Genomic DNA, 25,364 nt, shown 5'->3' on the forward strand with positions numbered 1-25,364 from the left:
GTTGAGCTGTTGTGCAGCATCTTAGCTGTGGAGGGCAGTGTCACTGGCCCTCATATGTGGGATCCGAACCGGGGCCCTCTGGCGTCCCAAGCCAGCGCTTAACCAACGCGCCACTCAGCCGGCCCCTTGGGCTTGTTTTTGAACTTCTTGAACTTCCCGTCAATGGGATCACACAGCACACACCCTTCCGTGTCTGGCTTCTTGGCTCAGCATGTCTGTGGTGAGGTTCCTTCATGTTGGAGGCAGCGATTGGTTGTTTTCATTGCAGTATAGTATTCCACCGGGTAAGCGCACCACAATCCATTCACCCAATCTATAGAAGGAGGACGTTTCAGCTTGGGGCTACCATGGACAGCTCTGCTTATAAGCGCCGTGTGCACGTCTCTGATGCGCACCCACACTCATTTCTGCTGGGCGTGGAGGCACACCTGGAATTGCCAGGTGACTTTATCTTAACGATAAACATTCTTGATGCTTTGGTGTTTTGGGGGAATCTCCCAAGCCCCATCCCCTCTGTTCTCTTGTTTGATCCTGTGGACTGGAGCTCCACAAGAACACGGAGCTATCACCACACTGGTTTTACTGATGGGGGAGCTACAATGCAGAGGTGAACCTCAGATGGTTCAGGGCTCAGCCACACCTGGTGGGCAGGCCTCTGTGCAGGGTATTTAAATCAGGCTGGGAGGGTAAGCCTGGCTGGGCAAAGAGCGGATGATGTCGCACACACCTGGCTCTTGGACCAGCAGGCAGGATCATGCTGGCTCAGAATCAGGTACATGGACAGATCCTCTAGGACTTTGCCAAGAATCACCCACCGGATGAGGTTAAACTCCACTGAAACACCAAAAACTTTCCCCTTCAAGATCCCAGTTATTACCATGAAGACCCACAAAAATGAGTGAGTGCACGGCTCTGAACAAAGGGCTCGATGCAATACAGTGCACAGAGCACTCATTAAGGACCTTCTGTATCCTGGCTCCTTGCTAGTACAGATCCCTGAGAATTTATTGAGCACCTTCTGTCTGTTGGCGCCATGTCAGTATAGTGCATGGAGCATTTATTGAGTACCTTCCGTATGCTGGTGTCATGCCAGGACAGTTGCCAAAAATGTGTTGAGCATCTTCAGTTATCTTTCAGGGAATGTTTGTGAGCACCTACCATGCGCTGGATGGTGGCAGTGCTCTTGGAGTTCAGAGGAAGGACAGACATCAGTGCTCCATCTCCCACGGGGTCTGAGCATCCGTGCAGGGGCAGACTGAGCGCTGGGCTTACGATCACAGAGAAGATGGAGGACCCACCCCTGGAGGTGGGAACCTCACGGAAGCACAGCCTCCCCAGCAGCCCAAAACAAGCAGCCCATCATCCCTCCTTCACAGGTGATCCAGGAGGAAGTTGTCGGTGGCTGAGACTGGCTTATTAAAGAATACATAATGACAACAAAAGTAGTGTTACAAGTTGGATTGTGTCCTCCAAAAATTCCTGTGTCAGAGTCCAAACCCCCAGAACCTGAGAAGGTGACCTTATGTGGAACCAGAGTTGTTGCAGGTGAAATTCATAAAAATGAGGTCACCCTGGAGGGGGTGGGTGGGCCCTAATCCAACATGACTGGGGCCCTTACAAGAGGGAAGACACAGAGAGAAGGTCGTGTGACGACAAAGGCAGATCTTGGACTGATGCGTCCACAAGCCCAGGAACGCCAGGGCTGTTGGCAGCCACCAGCAGCTGGGAGGCAGGCCCGGAGCAGACTGCTCCCCTAAGCCTCCACAGGAGCCAGCCCTGCCCACACCCTGATCTTGGCCTTCTGGCCTCCAGACTGGAAGAGATTAAACTTCTGTTGTTTCAGGCCACTAAGTGTGTGTGGTCATTTGTTACCACAGCCCTACAGACACTAACACAGATACACACAGTGTTACTTTTGATAGATTCTACCCCAAAGCCCTGGAGGGGGGCTGTGCCAATCTGTGCTCCCTACAGCTGGGCTGGGCTGCAGTTAACGCCTCCCTCCAAGGTGGGCACCTGACCTCCTGACGCCTCTATTCAAGGTGGGCACCCGACCCCCCGATGCCTTTCTCCAAGGTGGGCACCCGGCCCCCTGACACCTCTATTCAAGGTGGGCACCCGGCCTCCTGACTCCTCTATTCAAGGTGGGCACCCGGCCTCCTGACGCCTCTATTCAAGGTGGGCACCCGGCCTCCTGACGCCTCTATTCAAGGTGGGCACCCAGCCTCCTGACGTCTCTATTCAAGGTGGGCACCCGGCATCCTGACGCCTCTATTCAAGGTGGGCACCCAACCTCCTGACGCCTTTCTCCAAGGTGGGCACCCAACCTCCTGATGCCTCTATTCAAGGTGGGCACCCGACCCCCCAATACCTTTCTCCAAAGTGGGCACCCGGCCCCCTGACGCCTCTCTCCAAGGGTGGGCACCCGGCCCCCTGACGCCTCTCTCCAAGGTGGGCACCTGACTCCCTGACGCCTCTCTCCAAGGTGGGCACCTGTCCTCCTGATGCCTTTCTCCAAGGTGGGCACCTGACTCCCTGACGCCTTTCTCCAAGGTGGGCACCCGGCCCCCTGACGCCTCTCTCCAAGGTGGGCACCCGACCTCCTAATGCCTTTCTCCAAGGTGGGCACCCGACCCCCTGATGCCTCTATTCAAGGTGGGCACCCGAACCTCTGATGCCTTTCTCCAAGGTGGGAACCCAGCCTTCCGACACCTTCCTCCAAGGTGGGAACCCAGTCTCTGACCAGGAATCCTCCACTGTTACCAGACTCAGCCTTACTGCCCTCTCTCCTTCTGCTCCTTTAACAAACACCATAAGCCACCCTCAGTGCCAGCCACACGGGTTTGAGGGTGATGTCACGATTGCCATGGCGACTCAGGATGGGCAGTTACTCATTTATTTCTGGGCTCTACAAAACTTTCCTTGTCTCTCACCCATGCAGTGGCAGCTATTGAATGTCCGGGAGAGACAAAGACCTTCGAGAGAAAACAAGGCCGGGAGACAGGCCCCGGCGCCAGGGGCAAAGCCCAAGAAATCAAGTTCCCACAGCTTTCAAGAACCAAGAACTTCTCGTTAACTCCTTGTGGCCTAATTTCTTTCTTCACAAACCTCTATGCAGGCATTTTAAGAGGACAGTGAATTAATTGTTTGTTTTCATTTTCCTCTTAATTTACATACAGAAAAATTCCTCTTTTTTGCTACAGTTTATCAGTTTTGCAAATGTAGAGAGTCGTGTAACCATCACCACAATCAAGATAAATAACAGATCCATCATTCCTCCAAAATGCATTACCCTCTGGTCCCCAGTCCCTCTTTCTCCCCAGCCCTTCGCCACCACTCTGTTCTCCTTCCCTGTGGCTTTTTCCAGAATGTCACATAGCAAATGGAGTCGTACAGTACTCCTAAGCCTTTTTTTAAAGTCTAAAGAGAATTTATTGTATAAAGTCCAAGTGCATTCTTAGGTGAAAAGAAAGTGCTTTCAATGCCACACAGGGATTTTCTTATTTTCTATTCAAAATGTATCGAAGACAAACTTGTTTTATACAAGAAGAAAAGAGACCTTCCTAAATGTTAACATTACCAATCTTGGCAATTATTCGGAAGCCTTCATCCTCCTTTTTTCTTTCTTTTTTTTTTTTTCTTTTCTATGAGGCCTTCTGAGTTTGGCTTCCTTCACTCAACACACTGCATGTGAGACTCATCTGTGCTGTATCGATGGAACCTTACTTTTTATTGTTAGAATATCCCATTGTGTGCACACATAACGGCCTATTTATCCATTCCCCAGCAGAGGGACAATGGAGTCATTTTTAACAGCTGAAATGCATAGATAAAATTTAGAATGTTCTAAAACAGAGCTGTCAGTCAGACAGGCAGCCTTCAAGATTATGGGAAATTTCTCCTGAAAGGGTTGACATTTCTAGCAGGCTGTTGCTAGTTAAACTAAAGCAGGGCAACAGGCCTTTCTGCCTCCTCTCTGGAGAACAGAATCCCCATTCTGTGGCCAGCTTTTGCTTATTAGATGACCATGTGACCACAGCATTTGATGGGAGCAGGAGGGCAACTCCGTGCAGAGGGTTCCCAAACTTAGCAGGGATCCGGTGCCAGATGGTGGCACAGAGACAAGGACAGAAGGGCGAATTCCCATCCTGAACTGGAGGGGCAGGGACTTTGGAGCAAGGCACAGCTGGTGGAAAAATCCCTGCATGGTCACTTGCCTGCTGTGTGACCTACAGGAAATTACTTAACATCTCTGGGCTGCAGCTTCCCTCTGTGTAAAAGGAGGTACTATTACCTAGCCTGCAGGTACCATACATAAAATAATATGGCTCAAAAGCCCACAGTGGGGTGCGTGACACACAGCAGCACTCAAAGGATAGACATTCTTTTCACCGATCCCCCAAAGAGCCCAGGCACCATGTTCTTACTGGTGCTTAACCCATCCAGGTACTTCACATAGAGCAACCCATTTTAAGCCCAAACATCCTAGCAAAGTAGATATTATTATTCCAATGAGAAGATGAGGCTACAGGAGGTTAGGCCAGTGGTTCTCAATCTTGGTCGCACCTTAAGAATCACCTGGGAAACAGATGGATAGATCGACAAGATATGGTCCGTCCATACAGTAGAATATCATTTGTCACAAGACCCCAAGACCTCAAAACAGACACCAGGCTCAACAGGGGCAGTAGAAAGGATTCAGCTCACATGTCAGCTCGATTGGGGGTGGGGGGGGGGCGGGGTAGAGGCTGCCTCGAGTGCTGTGCTGCAAAGGATTCTGTGAGGAGTGAACCTAGGCTTGTCGGGGAAGGAATCCGGTGATGAATTTGCAATGTCTGCCACGGGCACAGGGCAGACAATAGGAAGCCATCCCTGGCGTAAGAGTTACCCAGGAGCCTTCACTGTCCCCCTCCTCTCAGAGCCTCACGACGACGCTGTAAACTCCACAGGGCAGAGAGGATGAATGTCATTGTATTCGGGGGTTCAGAGAAGTGAAACCACAAACTAGGGAGTGATGCCGTGAAGACTGGAACCCAGACCATCCGACTCCTGGTTCACGCACCCACTGCCCCTTCAGCCCTGTCCGTGGCTCTGACGGGGGAAGTTCCGCATCAGTCTCTTACGCCATAGTATAATGAATGCATCTGGGCATCCCCTCCGGGACGGAGGACTGCTTGTGGATCTGGTGGCCGAGGAAGGGGAGAGACAGCTCTATCCCAGCTCCGGAAATCACCGCCTCATTGGCCAGCGGTCAGCGCAGACCTGACCACAAGCTGCCCATAATCGCAGTCCCCGTGAACCCTGGCTTTGTCAGTTCCTCCCACCTTGGAAAGTCCACACCAAGACTCCCAGGTCTCGCAAACCAAGGCAAAGCCCTGGAGGACCCAGCGAACAAGTGCCTGTGCCAAGGCCAAGAACAGAAATACCAGGACACTTCCACATGGGCTACAACCCTGTGTTCCCAGGGAAATCTGCCTCTTTGGTTTCCAATCCCTGATTCAGACTCTGCAACTTTTCCTCACCCCAGGAGAGCTCTCCCCATAGCCCACAGACACCATGCCTCTGGGCCTTCCACGCATCACTCCTTCTGCTTAAAAGTCCCTCTTCCCTCTTCTCCAACTGAAAACTTCTATTCAGCCTTCAGAGCCCAGGTCAAAAGGCCCCTCCTCTGAAGGGCTTCCTTGATCTCTACCCTCACTCCCCCATGCAGACTGGGTCATAAAGTGCCTTCTCACCACTAGGCTACTGCACAGCGATTGTCTGACTGGAATCTCATTCCTCTTTTCTCTCCCTGGAGTGCTCCTTGGCAGAGAGTGGCCCCCTGTCTCGGACTCCCACAACAGCCTGTGTAACCCCTGTCACACAATATGTCCTTGGGTGTTCTGGGTCCACCTCCACCCCTAGACTGCAGACCAGGGGACTGGCCCTCATACATCTTCGTCTTCCTGGTACTCATGCAGAGCCAGGTGTGCAACAGGTAATGCCTGATAAATACCCAAGAAAATCTGTCATCTTGGAGCATTTAGTAAGTCATTCAGACGTCAGAGAAGTTAGGAACAGTCCAGCCTTTTAAACCTTTCCAAATTTCTGGAGTCGGAGGCTCCTGAGACATGAGTTAATCCAGCCAGGAGAGGGGTTACCCTGGAGTGGGGGCAGTGACTGAGGAAACGTGGAGGGGTTTCCAGGAACTGGCAACACCGAGTGTCTTGATCTGGGCGCTGGTTCCACAAGGGTGCTGACTTTGAGCGCTATGGTGGAAAGGCACACTTTCCTGGATGTGACACAGGAACAAAAGGTTCAAAGACGGAGCAGGCCCAGGCTTCTACCAGGCTAGGTCTGGGGAGGGTCTGTAAGGCGTGTTTTCTAAGCCACTGCCCTGGGGTCCCTACAGACAGCTGCTGCGCATTTCTGCCCCAGGCAGGGCCCAAGCTTGCTGACCCCACCTGCCTACCTGTCCCCTCCGCCTGGGCTCAGCGCACCCCCGCTGCTGTTCCTGCTCCCTTTCCTTCAGCCTGGGGCAGCCAGGCCCAGCCTCAGAGCTTCTGCAATTTCTCCCTCTCCTTCTGGCCTGGGCCTGGCCAGGGCCCGGAGCCCCCAGAGAGAATCAGGCCTCCTGTCCTAGATGAGCCCAGACCCAGGAAGGCTGCTGCAGCCGCTCCTTCGGGGCTGGGCTGGTGCCTGGCAGCGGCAGCAGCAGCAGCCCTGAGTCCCCAAGACAGAGGACTAAAGAGAGTTGTGCAGGACACAAAGGGGGTCTACTGTCTGCCTCACAGAGACAAGGACAGCCCAGGACAGAGCTGGCCCCAGCGCGCAGAGCCTCCCCCATCTCCAGCTTGGCCCTGGGGTACTCTTTGTGTCCATTCATGAATTCACGGCTCCTGGAAGGCAGACAGTCTTGGCTCAGTCTTTGGGAAACAGAGTGGGAGGAAAAACAGTCCTTGGGCTGGTGCCACCTTGGAATGGCCGTGTGATCAAGATCCCAGAGGACAGAGTGCCAGGGACAGGAAGGGGAAACTGAGCAAGGGGGTGGGAAGAGTGGAGGCTGGACTAAGCGCCAGGTCTGAGGAACCCGGGCATGGTCTGCAGGAGAGAACACAGACCCTTGACGTGTTGCACGTGGTGTTCCACGTGAAAGACGCCCCCTGGAGGTGTGCGCCTGGTAGTACTGACTCAGCCTTGCACCCTCCCTGTGGCTCCCTGGGGTACCTCTTCCCACTGTGATAATGAGGGTTCACATCTCTAAAGCAAGGACCACCCCCCATCCTCCCTGCCTCACCGGAAGCTAACAGGCGAGAAGGTTCACAGGAACCCAGAAACCCTGGGGAGGGGCCCCACCTCTTCAATCTTTGTACCCAGAGATTACAAAGGGACTACAGCCATCTTCCCCACCACCACCCGTCTGAGCCCCAGCCGCACCAACTCTTTCCTGGGCGTCCCTACACTTGTCCCTCCAAGCCCTCACCCATACTCTGCCCTCTTCCAGGCATGCCCGTCCCTCTCCCACACCCACGAGCCTCCCTGAAGGACTCATCCAAATGCCCCAACCTGCCCATGGCTTCTCCTATCCTTGGTGGGTACCAGTGGGGTTTGCCTGCCCAGCATCTATCCCCCACTCAATCTTATCACAGCACCCACTTTCACTTTTGGCCACCCGTTTCCTCCTCTCACTCCATTGGGTACAGGCAGAGCTGCACCCCTCCCTCTCACCCCAAGCTGCCTGACTCCCAAAACCCAAGCTCCAAAGGAGGGGTTGTGATAGACCTCGCAGTCTTTCCTGTGACACTGGCGACCGGTCCAAGGATGGGCATGTACTTCCAGGACTGTGCTCCTGCCGGGGAAAAGAAACCCTCCATCCACAAGGGCTGTGAGCAGCCCAGATCCTCTCTGAGACTCTGAACCCAGCTGTACCGGAACCCACAGACTTCCTTTCTGAATACCAGCAACGTTTTTTTTCCTTTCCTTGTTCTCCTCCTCGTCCTCCTCTCTCTTGCCTCTCCCCCTCCCTCTCCTTGTCTTTCTTTTTGCTTTAAGCCAGTTCAAGTTGAGGCTTGTAACTGAGAGCCCCCAACTCACCCTCAAGCCCCTCCTCACCCAGGCACACAAGCAGAAACCACACCCACGTTTCCAGCATATTCATCGATACCTCAGTGATGCATGTGTTCGCGCGGTGCTATTAACAGACTGAGTCCTCCCCTTAGCTTTGAGCTTTGGAATGAGCAAGCGCTGCCTACGATTCATTTTTGCACCCCAGCCCCTGGCTCTCAACAGAGGTTTTGAATGAATCAATGAACCAACTAACCAACTGTGGTTGCCCACCCAGTAGACAAGTCTGGCATGCGTACCGCACACCGATCTTGCTGGCCCCTCAGGGGACACAGAGGCTTTGAAAATCCCCCAACCAACCCCTGCTCCAAGCGGCTGTTGGTCTGGCTGGAGAATGGTGAGCAAAGATACAGGAACTGCCGTACTCTGCCCTGCTCGACTACGGGGACTTGGGACAAACCTGGAGGGGTAGACTGTGTCTGGATGAATCTGAAGGTGCATTTCTGCCTGCTGCTGAAGTGGGGCTTCTGGATAAATCTCACATCCTGTTTGTCCTGCAGATCTGTCAGCTCAGTTTGCCGTCAAGGAGGAGAGCAACAAGCCCAGGCCTGCTGGTGCTGAAAGGACAGCTCCTCGGGGCATGCCAGGTGCCCAGCAACAAGTGTCCCATCCTGCACTGCATCAGCCCATCATTTAATTGGCACCAGCTGCATGCCAGTTGACATGCATTTCCTCACATCATCTTCCAAACAATCCCATATGGAAAGCATCATTTCCCCCGTTTTGCCTAATCCTCACACCCTCACCTGGCCACACCACCAGCTGACGTCTTACAATATATTGGACTGTCGGAAAGTCATGACACATTTTTGCAATGAAAAACATAGAAAAAATACGTCATGACTTTTCCGACAACCCAATAATTATCCATTTGTTGTCTGTTTCTCACAGTAGAATGGGAGCTCCATGTGGGCAGGAAATTTGTCTTGGTCAGCCCTGTACCCCCAGCACCTAGGACAGTGCCTGACACATCACAGGCCCTCGGCAATTATTGACTGAATTAACAAACAAGTGGAATACAGGTTTAAATTTGGCGCAGCCAAGGGCCCATGGTGAGGGAATGGGTGTTTTCTTGGTTATGCTCCTTGTGATCAGACAGCACACTTGCCATAGCCCCTCCCTATCTCCCCTCCCTCTCCTGACCCAGCCCCAACTGAAGACGTCAATCAAAGCAGTCATTACTAAAATGAGAACCACAGAATCCTCCAAGCCCCTCGTGGTTTCCAGTGCTCCCACCAATTGGTTGGTGAGATCTGCCCACGTGTCTCCTGCAAGCGGGACCTGAAGGCACAAGTACTTAGCCCCAAGATAAGTCCTTCTCTTGCTGTAATCCTAAAGACAGTGGGTCTGCAATGACTCTGCTTCATTCGGTTCTTCACCGTCCGTTCTGTGACCACCAGGCTCCCTGTGGGCCAGAGGAATACATCCCACATGCTGGTAAGTGCATGCACCTGGTCCATCCCTCATGACGCGATGGAGGACCCAGCGCCCAGGGAAGCTTGGTAACTAGCTCAAGGGCGCCCCCACTGGGGCTGGGATAGGCAGCGCACTGTTAGAGCACTCACGGTGCTAGGCTCTGGGCCAAGCACTTCTCCACATAGCTCTGCGATGAGGGTCTCTTATTCTGTCCATTTTACAGAGTAGGAAACGGAGGCTCAGAGAGTCAATCAAGTCAATGAGGTTAGTACTACTATTATTTCCCATTTTCCAGGAGAGGAAACCAAGGCACAGAGAGGCCATGTAACATGCCCGAGGTCACACAGCCAATGCGTGGGGGGCCGAGGCAAACCCAGGTGGTCTGACACCAGAAGCCGCATTCAGTGCAACTCTACTTCCCAGTCCTCAAGTATCTGTTATGTGACGTCCACTCCCAGGTAACATGGAGAAGATACACCTGCTCTCCCCACTGCCCCCAGGCTCATGGAGGGACAAGCCACCAGGGCCATTAAAATACGGTGGAACAGGATGGAGACGGCAAGCCACAGACATGAAGGAACTGAGGTTCTGAGAAAGCAGAAATGGTGAGGCGGCTGCAGGCAAGAGGCAGAGAAAAGCAGCAGAGATGAGGGTGAAGAAGTTAGACAGCGAAAGCGAGAATGGGGCAAACACCCAGAGTCCCCGAGGCATGCCCACGGCAACCCCGTACAACAGAGCCTCCAGCTCCAGGTCCCAGGGAGCCCTAAACGCACTAAATTCTAAATTCCGTCAGGGGTGCCGTTTAAGGAGTGACTTCCCTCAGCCATGGTGAGCCCTGTCCACACTCCTACTTCCTGTGAGCTAAGCCATCACACACTCTGTGGTGCGGCTGGGGGTCGCGACAAAGTCAGCCACTTCGTACTGTTCCTGAACTTGATTTTGTGCAGGGCTAGACCTACCTCGCATAAGACGTGGTTCCTAGTCTTTCTGTTGGCATCTAGGTGGACTTTAAACTCTGGAAGTCGGCACTTGCGTTTTCATAAAATAAGATTCAATCACATTTGCAAAAAACATCAAATAAAAATAAAACTTTGGTTTTACTTAAATACTTCTTGACGTTAAATTTTACACTTATGTATCTTAATTTGTCTTTTGCCTTTTAAATTTAACAGAAAATTTTGGGTATTTTAAAATAAAAATAATTGTATTTTTTTCCAATTTTTTTTTTTACACTTGTGTTAATTTACATTTGTGGGGTTTTTTAAATTACATTTTTCTTTTTAATCCTTTAGACTACAGCTCTTTAAGAGAATTTTCTGCAATTATGGAAATGTTATATATCTATATTGTCCAATACAGTAGCCACCAGCCATATGTGACTACTGAGCACTTGAAATGTGGCTAGTGTGACAGGGGAACAAGGTTTTTAATTTTATTTCATTTTAAAGAATTTAAACTTAAATAGACACAGCCAACTAGTGCTACAGTCCTGGACAACACAGCTTTAAATTATTATTAACAGAACCCAAATTTAGGTGAAAATCTTGAATATAAATAACATAACTAATGATATCACTGCAATGAAGTCAGAAAAATGAACTGTATGATATATTGGGTTGTCAGAAAAGTCATGACGCATTTTTGCAACAAAAAACATAAAAAAGATACGTCATGACTTTTCCGACAACCCAATACATAATAATCAATAAATTATGCCTGTATTTTATCACTCATCCAAGCGTTGCTGGCCCAGCAACAAGTGCCAAGATGTGTAAAAATGTAACTAAACTCAGCCTTCTTTGACATGACCAGTCTTGAATCCTGTGACGCCGCTGTTTTACCATGTTCAGTTATGTCAGGAGTATATTTGTCAAGAATGAGGACAGATGGGCCAGCCGAGTGGCGCGATGGTTAAGAGCTGGCTTGGGACGCCAGAGGGCCCCGGTTCTGATCCCACATGAGGGCCAGTGACACTGCCCTCTAAAAAAAATAATAATAATGAGGACAGAGCCCATTTTGTTGGAAGGCTTATTAGCCTTTTAACTTTAAAAATTCAGACATATGGTATGTGGGCTTCAGCTGGGACACTTGCTCCAGCCCCGCGAATGTTTGGGGTGGGCCTACCAGTGAATGGATGAAGGACGCTGAGGCGCAGATGGCATGTTCTGAGAGCCCTGCCAGTCCCTGCAAGGCGTGGGCAGCGGGGAGGGCTCGGACTCCTAATCATCGCGAGCAGTGGGGAGCAGAGGATGGCATGACGTCTGGTGGGGAGCAGAGGATGGCGTGAGGTCTGGTGGGGAGCAGAGGATGGCATGACGTCTGGTGTGGGAGACACTTACGTTGCACCTGTAGGTAACTGTGATTATTATTATCCCCGTGGTTGTGTGGGAGGCAGAAAAGCAGAAACAAGCCCAGGTGTGAATTCCACCATTTGCTCTATGGCCTCAAGCAAACCCAGTAGAGACAACTGTCCCTACTCACTGGCCTGCCAAGGCTTAGATGAGATGATGTATGGAGAGTGCTTCGCACAAGGCCCAGTATGTGGTTTGGGGTCATCTCCCCAAGTCCGTGAAGCCCTGTGCCAGGCCAGCAAGGCAGAAGTGCCCGTGAACCCCACCTCTCCACCGTCCTTCTCCATCCACACAGACCTACTGAAGTCAGAGAAGCTTTGGCAAGATGGAAGGGTTTCTCCAACAGCCCCATGGACCTTAAGAAACTAACTTTTTACAAACTGCTCGAGTCCTCTCTGGAAAGAGACAGGATGTAAATCACAATAACTGTGACATGAATAGCCCCCACTTTGCAGCACCTACTGTATACCAGTGCTAGATGCCTCACACACAATAGCTTAACCACCTTAAGAACAAAAAGCGTTCACAGAATCTGTGACCTTCAGAATTTCAGGGTCCTGGCTAGAGTAGGACTGGTTCTGAGTGGCTTTGCAGGGACAGCAGGTAGTAGGACAGGACTTAAATTGAAAGAAGGACTACCAGGGCCACCTGTGCATTACTACCCCCATAGTAGCCTCGTTTACAAGGAGGAAAACAAGGCTTGGTGAATACATCACTCGCCCAAGAGAACACAGCAAAGAGGAGGGCAGAATCAAAGCACACGCTCCAAGCTACCACCACTTCCCAAGGATGCCTGCCGCCCCCGTAGAGCGAGCTGCAACCCAGCCTTTGTGTGGTCTTAAGAGCAACCACAAGCCCTGTGGCAAGATTGCACTATGGGGGTGCCATTCCTAGTGGGAGCCCTCTGACCTGGTCTTTGTAAACTGGGCAGTCAGTGAGAGGTACACAGACCTGGTGACCCATGGGACTTGGCCAATGTCCAGAACTGACAAAGGATCAGGTATATGTCCACACGGAGAATTCTCCTGAATGCTGGTGTCTTCGTGTCCCTGCAGTGTTAGTTACAGACGTGGAATACAGGAAATGCCTAAGTAAATTTCCAAAACTGGGAAATAGTAAAATAAAGCAGGGTACAATGATGAGATGGAATATGAGGTGCACATTAAACTGACATTGCAAACAATTATGGAAGAAAAAAGACTGGAAGAAAATAGACCAACACGTTTAACAATGGTGATTTCAAGATGGTAGTGACAGTTTCTTGCATTTTTGTACCTACTTCCCATGATTTAAAAAATGTTCTCCAAGGAACACGGGCTGCATTTATAACCATAATGTTTTATAATGATCCCTGCCTAAAGTCGCATTGTATTAAGCAAGAGAGGGGACCAATGTCTTTAGAGGTTAATTCACTTGTCCAAAGTCACACAGCCAGTACTCATTCAACAGATTTTGACTGGTACCTACTCAGATGCCAGTAGCTAGTGAACATGGACAGATGGCTGGACTACACTTCCCAGCCCAGCCTCCCTTTCAGTGAGGTGTGGCCACAATGAGTCAGTCTCAGGGAAGGTGAGACTGTGCTATCTTCTAGGGCACATAGATTCCAGCTTGTTTTTCTTCCCGAGTCAAGAATTAGAACATTGCCAGGTTAGAAGTACCCTGTGTATCCCTTCCAATCTTGACTTCTGCCCTCCCTCCCTTAGAGGTAACCACTAACCTGATTTTGCAATAACCATTGTCTGGCTTTTTATGTACCTGCCTCTGCATTCCTAAACAATACAGTGGATTTGTCTGTTTTTGAGTGTTACATGATTGGAGTCATACTTTCTTATACTTTCTTTTATATTTTGCTATCACTCAGCACGTCTATGAGATGAATCCATATGGTTGTCTGGAATTCATTTGCATTGCAGAATGCTACTCCGTCGTGTGAATACAATGACGGACACCTGGGGTGTTTCCAGCTCTTGCCTGCCATGAGCAAAGCTGCTGAGAAGGTCCGTGTCCATTTCGACTTGCACACCTGTGTCCTTTCCCTAGAGTAGCCGCCCAGAGGAGAATGGCCATGTCTTAGGATGTGCACATGTCCAAGTTTACATGGTAATTTCTGTTTTCCAAAGTACTGTCCTTACAATAATATCGTCACACTTCTCATACAGTGAATATGAGAATGGTATCTCACTGTGCCCTTGTTTGGCATTTCCTTGATACCAATGAGAGCATGCTTACTGCTCCTTTGTGGTCTTTCCTCTGCAAAACGACTGTCTTTTTGCATTTTCTTTTGAGTTGTCTTTTTCTTATTGTAGTTCTTTATATATTCTGAATATTAATTACTCATTGGCTAAATGTGCTGCAAATATGTCCTTTGGTCTGTGGCTTTTCTTCTTTATGGCACTTTTTGATGGATGGAAATTCTTAACTTTTAATGTAGTCTAGTTTGTCTATCGTTTCTTTTATGGTTTATATTCTTTGTGCCTTCAGTAATCTTTACCTACCATAAAGTCCTAAATATCGGGTTGTCAGAAAAGTCAGGACGTATTTTTTTCTGTTTTTCGTTGCAAAAATACGTCATGACTTTTGCCACAACCCAATATATTCTTTTATGTGTTCTAAACGTTTTCAAGTTTTTTTTAATTTCGCTTTTAAATCTTTAATCCATCTAGTTAAAATATCTCTATTGGATAGAACTGGGTTAAACTCTTAAATTCACTAAATCAAGAAGCCTTTATTAAGGACCTAATGTGTGACCTGCGTGGTTTTAAGGGCCCCACAATAAGGGGACGGGAGTAGTTCTCATCAATGCACTCCATTTTCTCACTGGTCATAGAAGGAGCTTAAAGGGAGGAGCTCATGGTCCAACCCCCAGCCCAGCTGGAGAGAGAGCGCTATTGAAGTTGGGAGTGGGGGGAGGGGCGCAGCACCAGTGTCCAAATCTAGAGGTCATTTAGATCAACCCTCCAGTCTCTACAGATCAACTGGCTGAGGTCCAGAGATGTTGAGACACCTACCCAAGATCACACAGCAGGCGTGGGCAGGCAAAGCCTCCCGGCAGGGGCTCCTTCCCTGCCTGTCTCATCTGTCGCATCGAGCCCTGGGCTTCTCCCTTCCCTTTGGGAAAACACTCCAAAAACACATCTCACAACAGCACACAGGACCCTTGAGAATGTGGAAAGCCCAAGTGACCACACCTTAGAAGATCCCACGGATTTGTGCAGCCAGCCCCTTCCACCTTCGGCCCAAGAGAAAATCCGCAAAATCTCATCCTCACATCCTTCCCCCGGAGTCTCTTTCCCGATGGGACTCCCCAACTTTATGAAAAAGACACTCAGAACCCCCCGCCCCCCGGAAATGGACAGAGGGCCTGAGGGGGAAGGGCCAGTCCTGCCTCCCGCTTCAGTGCCCTCGTGCCAGGCCACACTCAACCAGGGTGTCCGGGGTCACCTGTAGACTTCGCGGCACCAGGGATTCACAATGAGACACGTGGATGTGAATATCAAAGGTGATGCCAACAGGACTCCACCACCACCTGCCACCGCCCAGGGAGACTAGCCTTGAGGGGAAGGGGAAGAGGTGAGGGGGCAGGGAAGGCAGGGTGCCCCCTCCCTGCCAGGCAGGAGGAGAGGCCCAGGCTGCATTCCAGGACGGCCTGTCCTTCCTGAGGCCCCTGGGGAGCTGAGGGGCAGCTTCAGGCAAGGGTTTTCATGCCAGCTTTCAAGGAAGCCCACTCTTAACGGAACTTAATAATTGTGCCCCCCTCACCCCTGTCTCCCTTTAATTAGGAAACAAAGCAACCGGAGCTTGGCTTCCAGCTCAGCAACCCCATGGGAGCATCTGTCAGCACCATTTTAGGAGAAGAAAGTGAGACTCAGGGGACCACGGACCTCACACTGTGAAAAGGCCAACGTGCACAGGCAGTTCTTCCTGGGTCCCAAGCCTCAGTTTCCCCACCTGAAAAGAGCACCTATCCATTCCTCCAGCTTGCTATGAAGGAGGTCAGGGGTGGTGCGGGGTATAGGAGTGGTGGCGGGCACAGGAGCCGTGCGCGCTGGGGTCTGGGGACAGGGGCCAACGCCTATTATCATTAACAAAAGCTCCAGGTTAGACATTGAAGGATTACTCTGCTCCAGGCGCTGGGCAAAGTGCTTTCCAGGGATTATCATCGCGGGAACCCCCAAGGGTTAGAACTCTCATCCCCGATTTGCAGACCTGGAAATTGAGGTTCAGAGAGATGAAGCGACTCGCCTCAGGGCACCCGGCTAAGAGTGGGGCGCCCGGAACCCACTCTCTCCGGGTCCAGGGCTCAAGCCCAGCGCGGAGACTCTGACAAAGACCCTGGTGTCTGGTTTCTCCCGGCGGGTTAGGGTCCCTTTATCCACTGGAATGCTCTAGGCGGCGGGGACAGAAACAGAGCCGCGGCCGCGCGCCCCCCGCGCCCCTGCTCACCTCGCGTACTTGGTCTTCTGGAAATCCAGTAGCCGGGGGGCGAACATTGCGGCGGTTCCATCGGCGTCCAGCCGGCGCTCAGACAACAGAGCTTGGCCGCCCGCGGGGGGCGGGGGAAACGCGCACGGGGCGCGAGCGCAGCAGGTAGGCGGGGGCGCGGGGCCCGAGCCGGAGCCCGGGCGCCCGAGCCGCCGACGTAAATCGCGAGCAGATGGTGGCGGGGCGGGGCTGGGGGCTCCGGGCCAATCACCTTGGGCCCCGCGGCGCCAGCGCCCTCCCTGTGCGGGGCGGACCCCTCCAGCTCGCGCCCCGGTTGCGGGGGGGCGAAGGGTCTCCTAAATGCAGCCCCTTCTTTCTCTGCCAGTGTCTCCTCCGCCCGTAGATTTTAGAGTGAGAAGGCGGCTGACCCTGAGGTGGAAGACGCGGGCACTGCCTGCGTGCCCGCCCTCGGCCCCGGCGTGGCCGGCCCCCGAGTGGACTTGGAGCGCGCGCTTTCCCACCTCCAGCGCCGCCTGCCTGGTCCGTTTGAGGCGCGACGGCCCCAAAAGATTCGAGCCTCTGGGAAACCCCGCTCTCACTCCCAGAGGCTGTGACTCTAGGGACCATCAGGACCCCTAGACAGGGTCACACGCATTTGGTCGCCTGATTCCAGGGTACCCAGGACCTGCCCACTCCCACTGTGTCGTCTACGAAATCCAGCTTTCTCCTTTAGGAGACCTTGGCCAGGGCTCTGGGCTGTGGGAAGCCACCTACTGGAAGGGTGACACCCTTGGGGGCTGCTGGAGGCAGGACAGGGCCCCATATTGAAGGGTAGGCCCCTCCTTTCCAGGAACGCGATGCGCCCTTCTCCTCTCCCCTCTGGTGGGTTCCCAAGCCCCAGCTCCCTGCTACTTTTTATAACAATGCTTTATTTGAGATCCTACTACACATTCAGAAAATCATCCCACTCACACCCTCGGCCCTAGATGCTGGAACAAGATGGAGAAAAACAGAGTCTCCATCTAACTCACCTCTGTGCTCCAAATGCTGGGCACCTGTGGGCACACACACCTGTTAACAGTGAGGACCAGCGGGGCTGCAGGNACCTGTTAACAGTGAGGACCAGCGGCACTGCAGGGCTGGGGGTGGGGTGGGGTGGGGTGGGAGTGGTGGCTGGGGGGAGGGAGGCCTGGAGGTGGGGACCAGAGAAAGAATCCAGGGATGTTTCCAGGTAAAATCCACTAGACCCTGTTGATGGATTAGAAATGGAGGCTGAAGGGGACAGAGAAGTCAGGGTGACCCTTGGCCCTGCCAGGTGGGTACTGGTGCCACTTGGGGGAGCGGGATGAGGCCAGAGGAGGAGCAGCTGAGAGGCGAGGGAAGATGTGAGTTGGGTTTCGGCCAGGTGTTGAGGTCAAGGTTGGCGTAAGTGGAAGGCCAAGGGATAGTGTTGTGGGCCAGAGGATTGGCAGGGCAAGAAGCCCACCCCTGAGGAGGGGCTGGAGGGCTGAGCTGAAAGGATCCGTCAGAGCCAGGGGTTTCCAATTGCCCACCTGGACCTCGTAAGAGCTGCAATTTGCAATTCGACAGCCACCAGCCTCATGTGATTTCTATGTTAAGTAAAATGGAATTAAATTTACAGTGCAGTTTCTCGCCCACGTGAGCTACATTTCAAGCGCTCAATGACTACATGTGGCCAGTGGCTATCGCATGGGACCATTTCCAACATTACAGAAAGTTCTGTGGGACACCACTGCACTAGCAGACCATACAGTCACATTCAGGAACTTTTGTTTTGGTTTTTTGTACACTTTTTGTGCTTGGTTAGGATGGAAAATGTATTTCTTACTGGGAGTCATGGTTAGGAACCGGTGAGGCTCATGACTGTAGTGACCAGCGCCTTCTGTCCCTCATATGGAGGAGGGAAAGTGAGGGGCAGGACCTGCCCTGGAGCCCAGCTCTTGGGGCTCTGAGCTCATGGCCGACACACAAGTCCCGTTCTAATGATTTCTCAGACCTCCAGCAGCCGCAGTCAAACTGAAGCAGGTGAGGCCTGCATTTCATGGCTCCTTCCCTGACCTTGACCTCCATAACCATTGTTCTGACCTCCCACACCCCCACCTTAGGCCTCAGTGTCAGTCACAGCAGGACATAAGTGTCCCCAGGTGCCAGCCACACCTCCTCCTCAGCCCTCAACCTCAATTCCCAAAAAGGTCCCTGCTGGCTTTGCAAAGGTGAAAGCCCCCAGAGGCCTGACCTCCAGTGGCCCCTTCTTCCCAGGGTAACCACAGCTTCCCAGAGGCTGAGGGAGGCAAAGGATTGGGACGGGCCTCCCCAGGCTCCTGGCTCTGCCTGCGGTTGACCTTCAAGCTGACCTTGGCAGTGGGCTCAGCAGGGCTCCAGAGGAGACCCCTAAAAGGAAACACAAGCCTAGAAATGGATTTTCTTGTTCTCCAAGAGCAAAAGAAGTTGAATAAGAAATAAGTTACTATTTTTACTGCCGGGATCCAGTTGTTATGGCAACCGAGGGCCTGACTCCTGAGGCTGGAGTCAGGGTTGGGCTGTGTGTGTGTGTGTGTGTGTGTGTGTGTGTGTGTGAGAGAGGAGATGAGGTGGGCACCAGGGGCTCCCCACTATGGGGCTTTCACAGGGCCGGGGTCTGCTCCCCTCCGTCAGAAGTCCAACTATGCTCATTGCTAACCACTCCTTGCCCTGAGAGTGGTCCCTGAGGAGTTCTCCCTTTAGTGTAAGCCAGCCTCCTGTTAGCTCTGTGGTCTCAGGCTCGACGTTATTACTAAACTTGGTTTCCCCTTTAATCCGCTCCGTAACGTGGTAGGTATTGCTGTTTTTAACTTACAGACCAGGAAACATGACCAGAAAGCCACCCAGCTGGACTGGACACCACACCTATGTCTGTCTAGCCCTAAAGCCCCCACACTGTTGAGCAAACACTGATTAAGCCTTACTGAGTCCCCAGCTCTGCAGAGGGGCCCGTGGGAAGCAGGCAGGTGAGATCAAGTCCTCCCAACCACCCAGGCTTCTCTCCCCGTCCCGGGACCCTGACCACATCACAGCCTCCTCCCCGAGGCCAGCCTCTGCCGTCTGCCTGTCCCTGGGACCCCACTGCACCCTCTGGCCGATTCTCCCCCTCCCTCCTGGTGACTTTAACCCCCAGTCAGTTACTACGAACTATGTGCCTAGCAGTGTGTCGGAGCTGGAAGGGACCTAGACGGCGTAGTCCCGGCCACCTAGAGCTTAGGGTCTGTTATGACAGAAGTGACACGAGACCATGGAAAACCGTTTTTTCATTCACTCAGTGAATTTGAATAAATGCCACATGCCTGACTCTTCACATACCTCATCTCATGAATCCTTCCAACAACCAGAAAAATTATTTCCATTCACCCACTGATCAGCCACCTGAGGCTTGGAGAGGCAGCTGGTGACAGGTAGAAAGGGCTGGGGCTGGGTCTCGAACCCAGGCCAAGCTCACTCCTAACCCCCTGCTCTTTTTCAGTATTTCTCTTTCAGTGTGTCTGCCTCCCTGCTTGGGGCACACGGGTGGACGGGGGAGGCCACACCTGGTGAAGCAACAACCAAGGGGCAGGCCAGGTCTTGGGGGGGGGCAGGAAGGGGAAGCCACTTTGCCTGGGGACAGGGATGGGGGGAAGACTGGGAGGACTTCTCAGCTGACGCTTGTAAAATGGATAGAAGTTAGCCATGAGGACAGGAGGCAGCCTGGGGAGGAAGTGCCTTCCAGGCAAAGGGAACAGCATCTGGAAAGGCTCAGTGGCATGGAGCAGTATGGCGTGGCTGAGGTCCTGCCAGTTCCTGAAACCTGAGTGGGGGTCTGGACTCTATCCTCTAGGCATTGATTGAAGAAGCAAATAAATAGTTTTAATCAAGGGAGCCAGTGAGTGACACTCCGCATGCTACAGGAGGATGTGACTTTGGTACCCACAGAAGAATAGGCTACCACTTAGGGCAGGAGCTGAGCTGAGGGAGCAGAGCATAGAAATTCTGGGAGGCAGAACCCACATGTCTTCAAAAGGAAATGGGGGAAGGGCAATCATTGGGGGCAGTGCCCAGTTCCTGGCTGAGCCCCAGCTTCTTCATGATAATGCCACATTCATCAAAGTGAAGACAGCATCCACTATAAGGTGCACTTTTATGTACCGCTAAGAAAGACAAATCACTGGCAATTATTGGGTTGTCGGAAAAGTCATGACGCATTTTTGCAACGAAAAACAGAAAAAATATGTCATGACTTTTCCGACAACCGAATAATATTGCCAACATGTTCTTGAACTTTTTTAAGCACGCAGAAAAGTTCAGAGAATTGTACAGTGAACATATATACCCACCACCCAGAACTTACCATTAACCTCTTATCCTATCATGTGTCTATTCCTCAATCCATCCAGCAATCCACCTTTTTCTTCTGATGCCTTTCAAAGTAGTTTGCAGACATCATGATAGACACTTCGACATGTGTATCATTAACTAGGGTTGAACATATGTTTATGGTCCTTTTTTGAGGGGAAATTTACAAAGAGTGAGTTGTACAAATCTCAAGTAAACACTTGCTAATGTTTGGTAAATGCATACACATGTGTAAGCCAAACCCCTTTCAAGATATAGAACCCCAGAAAGTTCCTTCATGCCCTATGCCAGTCAGTCCCCACCCCACTCACAGAGGCAACCACTGTTCTGATTAGTTTTGCCTGTTCTAGAACTTCCTATAAATGGAATCAGACAGTCTGTAATCGAAATAATGCCCTTGATATTTTTGATATCCTCTGATAGTCAGCATAATGCCTGTGAGGTCCATCTAAGTTGTTGCATGTATCAGCCGTTCATTCCTATTTATTGCCAAGTTGTTTTGGGTGAACCATGGTGTGTCTGGTGTTCAAAAGGAGGAACTGAGGTACGAAAGAGGTTAAATCCCTCACCTAAAGTCAATGGCAAACAGAGAAGTCAGGAGTCAGACCCAGGGAGTCTGGGTCTAGAGGCCAGTGCTCATCCACTGAGCCACCTGCCCTGGAGGTGAAGGGTGGGAGCTGCCCAGTGTGCCTAAGTGAACAATTTTTAAATCCTCCATCACCCTTTCTCACCACTAGGGGTGTGGCAGGTATCTTGAATGCATACATATTTGAAAGCTCAGATATCTACACTGAGGCTGCTTTTTGCTTTCAACCTTGAGTGTAGCCCAAGCGGGTCTCAATACTTAGTTGGGGTGAGCATCACAATACAGGGTGAGTGTGTTGCTATACTCTATGGGTGACTGAAAGGATTTTTTAAGGGGCCGGCCAAGTGGCGCAATGATTAAGAACTGGCTTGGGACGCCAGAGGGCCCCGGTTCGGATCCCACATATGAGGGCCAGTGACACTGCCCTCACAGCTAAGATGCTGAACAACAGCTCAACCTGGAGCTGGGCTGCCGTGAGTCGCCGGCGATGGCGTAGGCTGCAGTCCCTGTGGCAGTGGGTTGCCATGGGCTACCGTATGTAGCCAGCAGCCAGCGTGAGCAGCCAGCAGCCAGCGTGAGCGGCCAGCAGCTGCTGTGAGAGGCCGTCCAGAAGTCGGCGACTGATCTGCCTCACCCGGGAAGAGCGCAGTGATGGTGCCAACTTGGGCCAGTGAAGCAACGTCCTCCACAACTAGACTGAAGACCAAAACAACAGCAACTTGTCTGTTCCCCTTCCCCAATTCCCCAGCGCTGTTCCCATCCCCCCAATTCCCCAATAAAAAAAAATCTTTAAAAAAAAAGAAAGAATTTTTAGGGATAATCTTAACCACGTGTCACATTAGCCTTCTAGGCTCCCAATGAGGCACTCAAGTATATTATACACCCAGTGATAGAGGCAAGGAAACCAAGTCTTGGCGAAGCTGGTTGACTTACTCTAAGACACATAGCTAATAAATGTGGAGCTGGGCTTTGAACCCAGATCATCTGCCTCCAGAACCCAAGCTCACCACCACTGTGCCATGTCATCCAGCTTCATAAGTGTAAATAAAGGTTCTTGGCCCACCAACCTCAGAACAACCAGCCATAGGGGTTAAAGCATGAGTGAATCCATTTCTTCTTGATTCCAGTTATTATACTTTTCAGCTCTAAAATTTCTGTGTGGTTCTTTGTTGTGTTTCCATTTCTCTGCTGAGTCCCTTTTCTGTTCAGTAATCACTTTTTTTCAGTTCTTGAACATATTTACAATCACTGCTTTCAAGTCCTTGTCTGCTAATTGCAACATCTGGGCCACTTTGGTTTGATTTCTATTGACTTTTTTTTTCCTTGTAATAGGTTGCATTTTTCTATTTCTTTGCAAGTCTAGTGATTTTTTTTAATGGATACTGGACATTATAAATGGCACATTGCAGAGATTCTGAATTTTGTTATGTTCCTCTGAAGAGTATTGACTTTTTGTTTTAGCAGGAAGTCATATAGACTCAAAACTCAGCCTCCTCGGTGGTTGAAATCGCCGCTCAGTTTAGTGGTGAGCTGAAGTTTAGGTGGATTTCAAATGCAGATTCTACAGCTCAACAGCTCAACCCCTCTGTAGCTCCTCCCCTTCCAGAATCACCCCCCCAAAAAACTTTCTGGATCTTCTGTCAGCCCCTTACTTCAACCTCTGACACTCTAAACCAGAAAGGCTATAGGATTTGGGGGATGTCCTCGTGCACAGAGCCATGAACTTGCAAATGTCACTGTCTCTCAAGAGTCCCTCCTATTTCTGTCTGCTCTAGTCACTCTCCGGTACCTTTAAATAGTATCTATATACCTATATCTTATCTACATGTGTGTGTATGTATAGATACACATACATATTAAAAATAGTTTATATGTATACATATATATCTCAGATTGTATAGCATATATAGTCCAGATTTTATTTTATACGTGTGTATATATAACTGCTGGGGAGATAGTCCAACAGGTTCCTCTGTCCTCTGTCCTCACGGAGACCTGGACTCCAAAGCTTCATGCTTTGTTCAGCCTGCAGTGTGCTGGGCCCTGGACCTGATGGGCCAGGCCTTGTCCAGCCACTGCCCAGCCAGGGAAGCCGTGGGGGGCTCTTCCTTCTTCCAGGCTTGCCCCCCCCTCACCCTGAGCCAGTTTCAGGTCTTCCCAGAGAGGAGAGAAGCAGCTCCCAGGAAGGAGCTTGTTGCTGGCTGAGTTCCCAGGAAGCAGGCTCTGAGATGAGATTAGCATGAGGAGATTTATTAAGGGGCTATTCGTGGGGTCACAGCAGGGGCAGGGGGGCGGGGGAAGGCAGGAAGAGGCAGAGGGAGAGGCTGGGCTGCAGGGCTCTCTTGACAGTGGCCTCAGCAGGCCTGGAGGGGAGTTCTGAAGCTCTGGAGACCCTTCAAGGTTTTCCCCAGGGGTGAGCGAATTGGGCCTTTACATCCCTTCCATCAGTCAGTGGTTCAGCTGCAGGAAAGAGGCCCCCGGTGGGTGAGGAATCTGCTGAGGGGCTGACAGCCTAGAGGGACACCCCTCATTCCTGATCAGAGCTTCCACTGATTCGGACCTTACTGCTCTGAACTGCCTGGCCCGCCATTCCTGGGTCCCCTTTACTCTCTTCCCAGCCTCCCACCTCCTCCAAACAAAAGGCCCTTCTGGCCTCTGCTCCGCTCCTGACTTAGCCAGGAATCCAAACCCTGAACTTCCAGAGCAGCAGAGAGCAGGCAGTAAACTGGGTGAGGAGGTGTTGAGGCCAGGTCGGGGTCCTCTGGTTTTTGTCTTCTAGACACCGCTTATCTCAGTCCTGCATGCTCAGAAGTTGCAGTCCAAACCCCGGAGCTGGAGAGACTGGTATCACGCGTGCGTTCACCAGGGGCCCACAGGCAACATTCAAATCCAACAGTCTCGTTCTCAAAGAGAACACTGGAGCTAAAGAGACTTTCTTAGAGGATGGAGCCAAGTTCAAATCCAGGCCCTCCGTTGACTTGGGAGCTTAGATTTTAAAAACCAAAAAACAGGCAAACGGTATCAAGAATAAGAACCTGACTCGTCATAAGAAAACTACCAAACATCTTGCCAGAGGATGAGGTGACTTCCAGATTTTTATTTAAAATCCTCCAGATTTTTATTTAAATTTTCACGTGGGGCAAAGACAAAAATATCATGCTCAAAATGTTTACAAAAACTGGTGTGATATGGAAAGTAGGTTTCAAAACTTTTGTTTTTGCTCCACACGTTTAAGAGACGCAAAAAGTCAAGTTTATCTAGACGGGTACTGCTGGATTGTGCTTTTCTAGAGTGTGCTTTTCTTAACGGTTACAACTGCGGAACCACTGACCCTGAATTTTTCCCACCCCAGGGAGCGCTGGAGTGGAGAAGCCGGAGGCGAGGGCCTGGGCCTGGTCCAGTCGGATGCTGTGTTACCTCAGACACCTCACGCTCTCTCCCTGGGCCTCAGGTTTTTCATTTCTAAAACGAAGGTAATCCAGCTCTAAAATTGTAAAATGAAAATATAACAATACCCAAAGAAGAACAGAGCTGGAGTACTTATACTCCACCAGCTCTGACGTTTAGCCCTTCTCTCATGGGGCCTCTGTGACAGGCCCAGCCCCTCTGCCCCACCTACCCACCTCTTGATTACTGGACACCCCTGATCCCGGCCCGCCTCCAAGACAGGAACCAAAGCCCAGGATCCAGCCTGTCGCGTGGGTCCAATGTGCTGGGCCTTGCTGGCCTCTTGTGGCCAGAAGAATTATCACACGTTCAAAATATGATAATCTGGGAGTCAGCTCTGATGGAGCTGATGGAGGAGAACGGGCGTGCCCATCCATGGTGGGCAGGGAAGGCAGTTAGTGCAAATTTGAATAACCTTCTACATGTCAAAATTTTAAATGCACATACCCTTTGACCCATCGACCCCACCTCTGGGAATCACAGATGAAGTCTCACCAAAACCTATTTCTTCTAGTTCTAAGTAAAAGAGGTAAGAGGAACATTCTTTTGTTGTTTTAAATTTTATTTTTAATTATAGTTGACATACAACATACAATATTATATTAATCTCAGGTGTACAACATAGTGACTTAACATTAATATACCTCACAGAG

The 25,364-nt window shown here is 51.1% G+C and overlaps 1 long non-coding RNA gene across 1 annotated transcript; it reads left to right on the top strand.

Moving 5' to 3' along the window:
- Positions 1-23,583: 23,583 nt before the first annotated feature.
- Positions 23,584-24,941, top strand: LOC109380172 (uncharacterized). The gene is made up of 3 exons (XR_002123389.1): positions 23,584-23,677; positions 24,044-24,345; positions 24,617-24,941. It is a non-coding gene; the product is annotated as an uncharacterized LOC109380172 (long non-coding RNA).
- The last annotated feature ends 423 nt before the right edge of the window (positions 24,942-25,364 follow it).

This window comes from Hipposideros armiger, unplaced genomic scaffold (genome assembly GCF_001890085.2).
Source record: "Hipposideros armiger isolate ML-2016 unplaced genomic scaffold, ASM189008v1 scaffold_33, whole genome shotgun sequence".
In the NCBI taxonomy this organism is placed as follows: Eukaryota; Metazoa; Chordata; class Mammalia; order Chiroptera; family Hipposideridae; genus Hipposideros; species Hipposideros armiger.